The 11,917-nt window shown below is 39.2% G+C and overlaps 1 long non-coding RNA gene across 3 annotated transcripts; it reads left to right on the top strand.

Moving 5' to 3' along the window:
• Positions 1-7,494: 7,494 nt before the first annotated feature.
• LOC123976760 lies at positions 7,495-9,057 on the top strand. 3 transcript variants are annotated; one of them, XR_006826417.1, is made up of 5 exons: positions 7,495-7,762; positions 7,850-7,891; positions 8,207-8,282; positions 8,424-8,475; positions 8,851-9,057. It is a non-coding gene; the product is annotated as an uncharacterized LOC123976760 (long non-coding RNA). The 3 variants fall into 3 exon arrangements; XR_006826419.1 differs by lacking the exon at positions 8,207-8,282 and having other exon boundaries at positions 7,518-7,762; XR_006826418.1 differs by lacking the exons at positions 8,207-8,282; positions 8,424-8,475 and having other exon boundaries at positions 7,540-7,762.
• Positions 9,058-11,917: the final 2,860 nt, after the last annotated feature.

Raw genomic sequence — 11,917 nt, 5'->3', positions numbered from 1 at the left:
AGAGAAAACTACGGTGTCCGACATTGTTTTTGCATATGTACACACCGACTCAACATTAATCTTAGTGACCTCCTATTGGCGTAACCGGGAGTCATTACTGCCGACGTGAATAACAATCTTACTGTATTTACGTTTATCCTTAGCCAGCAGTTTCAAATAGGACTCAATGTTGCCCGCTCTGGCCCCAGGGATGCACTTAACTATGGCCGCTGGCTTCGCTAACTTCACGTGTCTCAAAATGGAGCTGCCAATGATCAGAGTTGGTTTCTCAGCGGGTGTGTCGCTGAGTGGGGAAAATCTGTTAGAAACGTGAACAGATTGGTGATGACCCGTGGGCTTGAATGCCCAGCCATCCCTTCCTGGCTGCACAGGGGACTCAGGTCGTTCCGCTCCGACTACCGGGACTGGCTAGATACAGTAGCTAAAGACTGATCTACCAAGTTGAGGAGCAGGGCTCCTAAATCACTGAGCCTTGCCTCCATGTCTACAAATAAACTACACTTGTTACACGTACCATTACCGCTAAAGGAGGCAGAGCAGTAACTGAACATCTGACACACCAAGCAGGAGAAAGTAGAAGAGAGAGAGGGAGAAAGAGAAGCCATCGCTAGCTGCTGAGCTAATGTCGCTAACAGCTAAGCTAAAGTACTGTAGCGTTAGCTACTAAAACTTTTGAACCACTATGAGATTGAACAGCAGTCACCAAAAAATTTTTTTACTGATATTTAGCGAGAGCAGCACAACACGCTACCAACACACAAGCACCGGAAACGGAAATGAGTCAACACGCTTACCGCAGTACGTCAGCCCATCACCCAGTCCTGGAACCTGAATCCAGCTCAGTCCACTCCATTGGATTTCTGTCCATTCCACTCTGCTGACTCTTGTCCAGTCCAATGAGCAACATTCATTGACAATGTTGTAAAACATGGGTTGACATTCAGAGAGTTCAGCCCAACCTGAGCAGATATACTGTTGCAAAAGTAACACGGATATTTTGACAAGAGAACAGGTGAAGTACAGCTCATCTTTAGTGTCCACAGTACATTACAGTATAATCAATCTATACAGTATACAGCCTACAATATGCAGTAAATCAGTACTCTGGTATTTTTATATGTATATTGCTTGGTCTACAGGATTGAGGGTCGACCACATCATGGAGGAAGAGGCAGAATATTCTCTGAAGAACAACAGAAAGCTATCGTAAACATAGTTTTGGCCAATAATGCAATACGCCTCAGAGAAATTCAAACAAACATCCTCAATGACAACACAGTGTTCAATAATGTTCATTAGGTCTCCCTATTAACACTGGGGCGAATGCTTGAAAAACATCACATACAGATGAACCAACTCTACAAAGTGCCATTTGAACCAAATTTGGAGAGTAAAACATAGAGCTATTCTCAATGTGCCAGACCCGTGTGTTGATAACATCACCATGGGTGCTGCCATCTCCCAGAATGGGGTCCTCCACCACCATGCCACATTGGGTCCTTACAACACGGCCCACATACTCAATTTTTTACATTTTTAACATCATCACAGCTGAAAACCAAATGGATGCAGAGCAGATGAGATACATTATCATCTGGGACAATGTATCTTTCCACCAATCTGCTCTGGTCCAAAACTGGTTTCATCAGCATCAACAACATATACTCCAATACCTTCCACCATACTCTCCAATCCTTAACCCTTTTGAGGAGGGTTTTGGCATACGACCAAACAGATGCAGTATCTGTGCAAGCGTGGATTCACCATTCAAGATGATACTTCCCTCGCTGTCTTGCAAAGAGAGGACATGGCCTGCGATGTGGACAAAGTGCCAGATCCACCCAGGCGAAGAGATAATTAGGTTTTTTTTGTTTTTTGTACTGTACAGTACGGTACTTCATGCTTTCCACAAGTGGTTTTGCTGAAAATAAATACATATCAGTATGCAGTACTGTGTGTGCTGTGTTTGGTCAATATATCCAATACTCTAACAATACTGTATCTCTGAAAAGTCAAATTCAGACTATTTCATTTGAAAAGTAGGAATTTTAAATGTGTTGAGCATAGCAGTGTTTAACTGGTTCAAACAGAATTAGATCATTTGATGTGCCACACTGTGACAAAATCGTGGTTTTTTATAAATTATTGTATATTTTTGAATGAAGTGTTTCATTTTGTAAACTATCTGAGGTGTTCTGCTACTTGTGTGAATAGTTCTGTGAATTGTGTAGTGTTTTGACATAATGAGCTCTGCTTTCATAATCGTGCTTAAGCATTAAAAAAAAATGTCTATGAAGATTCTCAGTCATCCAGATCATAGTTATCCAACGAAGGTTAAAGTCAAAGGCAACTAGACTTGGTTGAAGATACTGGAAGACGTTTCGTCCCTCATCCAAAGGACTTCTTCAGTTCAAATCAAAATGTAAGTTGAAGTGTCGAATCAACATAGACACTACTACAAAGATGTGTTACATTACCATTGTCAGATCATATAAACACGCAGACATCTACAATATCTTATATCAATTATATTTCTAAATCCAACAACAAAAAGGCTGTGAAAACAACTTTTAATATTTTCACATGATATTGACTACCCCTGTCCAAGTATTTATTTGTGCCTTCTTATATATTTGTAGGCTGTTCTGTAAACTTCTTTAAATCCTATTTACATTTTATTCCTATTTTTGAAATAAAGATTTCAGGAGGAAACACCACCTGAATGCACCATCGATTACTGCTCACCCTTCCCTTTGCAAGAGTGCAGGAGAAGCTACTGTGGCCGACATGCTAAATAATACATGTGGTCCTTTAGTTGTCCAAATTTCGTACGTATTCAACGTAGTGACAAAATGCTCTCTGTTGAATAGTTTGTCCTTTTGGGCTACTGTAGAAACATAGTGGCGCAACACGGTGAGGTCATGTCAGGGGACCCCCCGTGTATGCAGATAAAAACAGCTCATTCTAAGGTTATAAAAACATAACGGTTCATTATGTCAGGTGTTTATACACCACTGAAAATAAAGTTATGTACATTATATTGCATTTTTGTCCATAGATCCTCCTAAATATTACACACTGGACCTTTAAGTTGATTGCCCTGTCAGGAAGCAGCTTCAAAAGGGTGACAAAAACAAATGTGCAACACATAAGCCGCATGAACCTATAGAGAGACCTTTGTGCACTGTTGTAGCTTCAGACAGCTAATAATGACTAGTTTTGTTTATATTGACAATAAATGGCAATTAACAAATGTCAAATTAACAATCGCAGAACAACTGTTATAAAAAGTACCTACAGTTAATGCTCACAAGGGCATGCGGCAAGTACATAAAAGATACATGTCAATACAGATCTGACAATGACAATAACTAAACTTAACATGTCAGTTCAATTGGGAATAAACTGTAATGGCACAGTGTCAGGAGGGGTTTCTCCGAGCTACAGAACACCCAACTGAATAACTGAACACAAGCAACTGCTGGTAGCAGAATAAGCTGATAAAACAGGAGCTTTCAGACACAGTGCAAAACTAATTTTAGAGCTGGTGTGACTGCATGGAAAGATGTACAGATTGCTGAGGCATTCACACTCTTGAGGGAACTAGAACAAAAGATTCAAAATCTGCCTATTGTTGTTTATTCACTTTATATACACAATCTGAACTTACCTGTTTGCTCTCCCATTTGCACACATGCACAGTGCTAGCTTATAAATTATGCAGATTTCAGTCATAAGACATACATGAAAATGTGGGCGTGAAAGCTCGTTCTTGACCATGGAAATCTAAACTCAAGGTCCACCATCTAACAATCTATATCAATGGATGGATACTTAGGTCACGTGATGACAACTGAACCAAAATATTTTCTGAGCAAACCCCATCTGCTCATGATCACCATGAGATGCAAACAACATTTCTTTACTTTTTGTTTGTCAAAAATATTTGAGAAATGTGTATATAGGACCTAATGGCAACAATTAGATAAACCTGCTAGATATTAGTGTCTAAAACATTACACGAAACATGAGATGATATGTCTTTAGACTGCTAGACAATACTTGCTGTATTTTTGCTTCTCCCTTCTTAAATGGGAGGCTAATTTTTGTCATAATAATTACTTGATGTTGAAACACTACACACATCACCTTTAAAAATGTGTCTTTGTCCTGCATCCTCAAACTGCTCTCTTCTCTTAATATGTGCAATCACAATAACAGCAATAACACACTTGATGAAAACAACATATGTTACATTATACTGCCACTTAGCTGTTTATCTCATTAAATATTTGCATATGCATTCATAATAAATAGTTTTTTTTAATGTCCTCACAGACACTTGTGATGAGTATCTAAATGTCTGCATGCAGTCAATGCTTATACATGTACTCTCTAAGCAATGCTTTACACATACACACCCTTGTAGACCTTTTTAAATGTCTTCATCCTGACTCCTCCCTTTCATCTGCATCTCTCTTAATGTCCCCAAAGGGCTTAATAAACTTTTCTTAATAGGTGCAATCACAGTAACTGTGGCTTTGATTATCTGTTTGATGGAAGCAGCATATGTTACATTATACTGCCACTGTGTTGCCAGCTGTTTGGAAATGTAGTCATCTCATTAAGTGTATGCATATGCATTCATACTCTATAGGTATTTTTCTTAGCATGTCCTCCCAGACACTTGTGGTGATTATCTAAATGTTTGCACACAGCCAATGCTTCTGCTTCTACTGTGTACTCTCTAAGTTTCTGTTTTTGTGCGCTGCACCAAAGCATTATCATTTTTCTTTGTTTTAGCTATTTTCACAGATAAACAACCAGATTTTCCAAACTCCTCATCTTCTCTGACCTGCTGGTGGCCATTAAACTCATTAAGGTTAGTCATATGTTGTCCAAACCCACATAACTTTATTTCAATTCTAATGAAAAACCCAAACTTTACCAAATAGGTAATTTGGGGGAAATGTATGTAAAATGATGAACAAGACATGTAAAATATCTCTATGTGATTCAATGGTGTAGCAAAGCATGGAGTGTTTGAATATTTCACCGTGTATCTATGGATTAATTGAAGAGCTGGAATAAGCTGATAGCCAAGATACACTCATCTGTACAATTTAATGCAATCTGATAAAATAGCTTCACCATAAAATCAGCTTTATGAAGCTTACGAATTTTAAGTTTTTGTTGACGGTGTCAGAAAATTCTGTTTTATGTTCATTATTGAGGTCATTGTGGGTGGTGGGATTGTAGTGGAATACATTTACATTTATTAATTTAGCTGATGCTTTTATCCAAAGCGACTTACAATTGCTATACATGTCAGAGGGCGCACACCTCTGGAGCAACTAGGGGTTAAGTGTCTTGCTCAGGGACACATGGTGGATGGGTTGATTGAACCCGGGTCTTTCACACCAAAGGCAGGCGTCTTATCCATTGCTCCATCACCACCCCCAATACATTGAAAAGCGCTTCTATTTTTTTGACCATCCAAGGAGGCAAACACATTTCAAGCACATCTTTCAATTAATTGTTTGGCTTTTCCAGCCCACAATGTGTTTGTTTGGCTCACTCTTATCAGTGTCATATCAAGACACAGCAGGCAGCTCATTTTTTGTAAGTAAAAAAGTTTTTTTTTTAAGTTAACGAACATATGGTGGGGCATTTAGTAGCTAAAAAGCCAAATATTTCCTTACTATATTTTGTGGAGACCAAAAACAGAACTAAAAGAGAGTGACTGCACTCACCAGGGGGAGGAGGTCACAAACATTCCAAATGACTCATACTGTTTCTCCATATCTGCTGGAGGTGTAAAAATATATCAACATATCAACTTAAAAGGTTAAATGTCACTGTTGTTTTCAAAGCTTGTTCCGCTGCCTCCAAGTTGTGAAAACATTATTTAGTTGTGCAAGTTTAATGTTCTTTGATCACCACCGTTTACAGTTCAAAACCCCTCTTATGAAGTTGACATCTCAGAAAATCCTTCTGGCAATAGTGAAGTGAAGAGAAAAATTCAGAGAAGATGGAAATTACCTTTTGAATATGAGCCAGAGTAACAAAACAAACGGTGAAAGTACACAGTGTTTTCTTGGCAAATGTCTGTTTTTTCCCCTCACTTTAAGAAACAAAAATAAACACCAATCAATTTACAATGATTTTGTCCAATATAAAAAGGAAAATAAATATTTGTTTTAAATATTCTGTTTGCTTTTGACCCTCTGACACACATCCTGCCATCTAAAGGGATGTCTACTATCTGTCCGTTGCACATGGTCACACTCATGTTGCCGCTCTTTGCTTTCAACATAGTCTCAAACATACACACACACACGCACAGAAAGAGAGAGAGAAATAAGTGTATTCTACTGTGTTCAACCACAATCCAGCACTTCACACACATGCGTGTATGCTTATCAAGAATTCATGTTGTGGGCTTTAAACTATTTCAGATTCTACTGTACACACTCACACAAACAAAAACACACTTTCTACTTCTGAATGTAGTTAATTTCAGTGGTTTTCAGTGGCAGGAGGGGGAGTCGTCTGTTCTGATGCAATAACCTGACAGTCTTGCCACTGTGTGTGTGTCTGTATGTTTGCATTCATGCCGCCTTTCTGTATGTGAGTGTTTGTCTTTGTGGTTTTATGCGAGTGTATGTATTTAAATGTACATACATTATATATATATATATATAAAGTTCACCACATATATATATATATCTTTCTCTGTATGTGACTCTCCTCTTGTTGTGTTTGTGTGTGCACTCAATTCACTGGCACGCAGACACACACACTCCCGGCTGCGTGCCTGGAATACAAGGCATGGCATGATGGGAGGAGAAGAAAAGAGATCGCTCCCGTATCCAGGGGCAACGCAGGTAACAGGAGGATAAGCGGCAATGACTCGGAGGACGCCTTTCTGTTGAGTTCCATAAGCCTCGGGACACGCTGGAAGACTTCCACAGCCCTGACAGGTTTTTGAAAACATTGCATCACACACATAATAAAGAGGTTCATTTGTCTGTCAGATTTACATAATATCATTGGAGAAAACAGCTACCACAGTGTCTGCACACTATTTCTGCAGGTTTTCATTCCAACCACACACACCGTCAGCTGATTTCACTGATTACTTCGTCCTGTCTGGTTAACAGTGCGCTAATCAGTGAAATCACCTGCCGTCCTTAGTTGGATGAAGTTTAAACCGGCAGATGATTTTTTGGCACTTTGACACATGATTGCCCCATCATAAGCAATTTGGTAATGGCAATGTTTTATAACTGTATAGTGATACTTATTCAACCTAAAATCCTACTTCCTGTTAAATTTAAAGCTACCCTGTAAGCTTTGATCTGGTCAATTGCAGGTTACAACACATATAAACATTGAGGTTAAACTGAAAAGTCAAAATCTCATAAACAACTCTTTAGGTTCTTTTTTGATGCAAAAAGGCTTTTGGCCTTGTGAGGCCACGGTCGGTTACAGCCTCTCAGTGAAGCTCCACCCCCCTGTCTCTCTAGAAGCAGGCACACACCTGTGCCTCTTTAAGAGTAGATTTATAGAGAGCACTCAGGATCTCTCTGTAGGCATTGTGGTCCAGTGTGGCTAGAGAGCAGGTATGTCTTGTAGAAGTTACGAGTCAAGGCTGACAATGTTGTTAACTTCTGAGCCACCTGTCGTCCAGACCTCGTCAGCTGAATAGCCTGTTGCGCTAAAGTTCACCACAGACAAGGCAGTGGTTGTTAACCCTGAGGTAAAAAGATGTGGTCTAGTAGATCTACACAAGTTTACTGTGTTTATGATTTACATTGCAGTGGGCCTAAACTGATCTATAAACTAGGTGGAGTCAGAGCTGGGTTGACTACTTACTGCATTGTTTAAGGTAAATATCATCTGTCAGGTATTTAGCAGGTATGTTGGGTTGTTTTTTTTTTTTTTTTTGTAGTATGTTAAATAACTGAATTAAGTTCTTGTCATTTTAAGATTGTATAGCCACTGCTGTTTTGCCTGCCTGATCAACTGCTGCTATTTGTGCTTGAGTTGTCTATTTTTTTATTTATATTTTTTTTTGTGCGTTCTGCCAGACAGACAAGGTGGTGGATTGTGGGAACCCCTTTCCCCTTCACTGCATGTGGTGGTTTTATGACGGCTGTGTGTGCATACTTAACTTTTATTGTGTGCATCTTGCTGTGTTTAGGTGGCTGCGCACCAGTGTGAGTGGTGGTGTCAAGACACCTGGGTGGCCTACAAGTCTGGCTCCTGTAGATGCTGAGGTGTCTTTTAACAGTGATTTAACCCTTAGCATTTCTGGCAGTATTGCCATCTACAGCTTATCTGTTTTTGTTTGTGCTTGTGCATTGAATAAATTGCCCAAAGCCTTGTTTGTTTATTAACTGTTTAAATCTTCCTTCCAGTTGAAACCCGTGTCTCTGAATTTTATTAACTGTGGGAAACCCATGGCAACTGGTAATTATTTGGGGATTTGAACCCCTCACTACTTGCTTCGGTTATAGAGGGAGCAACTGACGCCAGCATCATTGTACACATACATACTTTGTGTAAATCTAGAGGGGCCAGATTAGGGCCAAGAATCATCCCTGGCTGAAAAGCAAGTATGTCAGCAGCCTTACTGGGTAGTTTCTAGGTTTGTAATTTCCTTAAAGAGAATGGGGGGTCATGGTAAGCTTGAATTCATAGCTTTTAGATCAGATTCTGATATCATAATGATAAAATTTTCCACATCAGGAAAAACATTTAGAGTTGTTGTTTTGCCTGTAGTTTAGGTTTGTCATCTTCTCTGAATTTTAAATTCCTAACCATTATCCTTAATTGACTCCATAGGTGATCCTGCAGGTTTGACCTTTTCAAGTCACTCATTAAGACTGCAATTTAGTCTTAAAACCTGTCGCACTACCAGACAACCTCTGGATTAATAACAGTCGGAGTTCCCCTCTACTTGTCAGAACTGGAAATCTGCCGAAAATCATCCTCAAAATATACGTGTGTCCCCAGACTGATTAAACAGAAATGGCCTTCCCTTTTATCCTTTTTTCATTTCTTCTTTCTTCAGAAGACAGTTGGCACTGTCTTCAATGAAAAATGCATTTGAATTGTTCTTTCCGTCTTTCATCCTCATCTGAGATTTGAACTTTACCTTCTCGTGGTAGCTCATTAGTTAAATTTTCAAGGGAACAGGAAAATTATTATTGACATAAGTGAACCTGATCAGACCTTTTTTCTTTTTGTCCAGACATGTACTCAAAACTTACTGAAGACAGAACACACCACTGGCTCACGTTGGAGCTCAATTGAAGCGAGTGACTGCCCATTAAATAGCTTTGTCTCGTATCTATATTGTACCTAAACTTAATCAAACTTACTTACAATGAACAGAAATTTAAAGGAGTACAGAAGCAAGAAGCTATACCCCTCATCTTGTGTCAAAAACATTTGGTGTTTCGCGACATCAGTTGATTTATTGCAGCATCCCTTTTTTTTTATTTTTCTTCAGTGCCTGTACTAACGTCCAAAAGGTCATGAGATTTTTGTTTGTGTTGTGGTTCCATCACTGCAAACCGGTAGCCCAAGATATCAAATCTCATTTATCAAGCAAGATATGAAAAAATGTTTTCTGAAGTTGAGTAGTTCAGAAAGTGGTCTTTACTGGAAAGTTTTTAGAATGGAGATTTGTTTTTCAATATTATCACTGCTAGAGGTCTATAGTATTTTCACAATGCTGTTCATATCAAACTCAAATTGTTACATTATTTAAAACTGTTTGCTTTTAGTGAGGTTTAATGGGTTTGCTCATGCAAAAATGTAGATTGGAAATAGATGTACTTCTCTTTTTTTGGTCTTATTGCTCTCTCCCAACCTTTTTGTACAGACTGTATTTTAGTGTAATTTTAGCTCAGTAACACAACTGCACAAATTACTTATGCTTTCCAATTCCACCTTATGGCTACTGTAGTGCAGAACATTGATCCTGAAGAGCAACAAATTGTGTCAATGTTTTGTAGGCCCTGGGAAGTGTCAGGGAATGGGATCTCTTTTTTTTTTTCCTAGTGTATAGAAAATGTTTGTCTAGTATGCTAAAACCAGACTCTTATTTAAATGTATTTTACTTAGTTCATGAGTGGAAACCGGTGTGCTTCTCCTGCACTCAATTTTGGTTTGGTCTTGTGCCTCAAAGACTAGTGTTGTGTGGGGTTTTTTTGTTTCCCTGAAACTTCCCTTTTAAAAAAAAAAAGCTAAGGTACCATGACAAGTTGATGAAATTGCTGACCAGTTTTGGTATGAAGTGTTCTTTTGAACATATGACAGCACTGAGCTCTTTTACTGGACTCCCTAAAAGTACTGTATTAAGAAAATGCTATGTGAACAACAGAAGAGAAATCTAAATCAAATCAGTGTTTAGTGTGACCACAATTTGCCTTCAAAACAGCATGATTTCTTCTAGGTAGTTGTTTTTAAGGAACTCTGCAGTTAGGTTGGCCCTCATGTAATCCAAGACAGACTCAAGATCAGGTATCTGTGAGATCCAGACCATCGCTTTTGGGACTCCTTGTCCATAATGACTTTTGCTGTATGTCTGGGGTCAGTTTCATGGTGCAGAATACATTTTGGGCCAGTCAGATGCCTAGTATCTACCTGTTCTCCTCAGCATTGAGGGGACGATTAATTCTGACCAAATTCCCTATCTCCATTTGCAAGGAACCTCCGGCATGCTATGTTGCCTGCAGACACTCATTCTTATACCGCTCTCCAGCCCGTCAGCATCCAACCTGCCTTCTGCAGCCGCCAAATATTTCCAATCAGTTCAGAGCACCTGCTGCCATTTTTCTGCAGTGTTTCCGTGCAGAGTTGAGTCGCTTGGCCTTGTTTCCATGTCAGAGGTATGGCTTTTTGGCTGCAAGTCTTCCATGATGGCTACTTCTGATCCGACTTTTCCGGACAGTAGATGGGTGTACCAGGGTCCCGCTGCTCTCTGCATTTTTGAGCTGATGGCACTGCTGGACATCTAATTGTGAAGGAAAGTCTTTCATTTGCTGCAGTAAGTTCCTTTGGCTGACCACTGTATCCATGGTCCTCAGCATTGCCTGTTCCTTTGTGCATCTTCAAAGGAGCTTGGACAACACATCTTACACCTACCTTGTGTCTTGTTGGTTTGCTCAACGCTGCCATGGTTTGACTTTGCTAGTAAACTGTCTTCAACAACCTCACACATTTGGCTTTGCCTTACCCAGTTGTTTTCCTCCTGCACAGCGGTTTCTGTTTTAGTTAATGGTTAGCACCTGTTTGGTATATTTGTTTGACTGATACACTATTTTTAAAAGCATTACTTTACAGCATTAATTCCACACCTGCCTAAAACTCTTGCACAGTACATACCTTGCCTACCAATTGCTTTCAGTACAGTACTTTAAAATGTACCAAAATGCTAAAAAGTACAATAATAGTCATCAGTTCCTCTCACTCTCAGGTTGACAAATGCAGAGTGAGGTAGTACTACAGTATAACTTTTTTTTTTCTTTTTTTTAACTCAGAGGTAGTGGTCTCAACTTGACAAATGAGACTCATGGGGTCTGTCTACAAGTTCTAAAAATCTCTTTTCTGTCCCTCCACTGCGTCCTACTTTCTGGGAAATGGATGTCAATGTTTGCTGTTCTGACAGTTGATGAGAGGAGAGGGCAATATGTTTCTTACTCAGGAATTGCGTGGGTGTTTGGAAGATTTGACCTTACTGTGATCATTCCGAGAAGTTTTCAATGATGAAACTTGAGAGTATGAGTCGCAGAAGTGGTAATAATGAATTAAAAAAAAAAAGTTTGTCATTTTCTCTAAAATCTATATTCTGCAATGTTGTCTTTTTGTTAAACAAGACATTTAACCCCGTTTGAAATTAGAG

Source organism: Micropterus dolomieu, linkage group LG09 (assembly GCF_021292245.1).
Source record: "Micropterus dolomieu isolate WLL.071019.BEF.003 ecotype Adirondacks linkage group LG09, ASM2129224v1, whole genome shotgun sequence".
Taxonomy (NCBI): domain Eukaryota; kingdom Metazoa; phylum Chordata; class Actinopteri; order Centrarchiformes; family Centrarchidae; genus Micropterus; species Micropterus dolomieu.
This window is presented reverse-complemented; position numbering and strand designations above follow the sequence as displayed.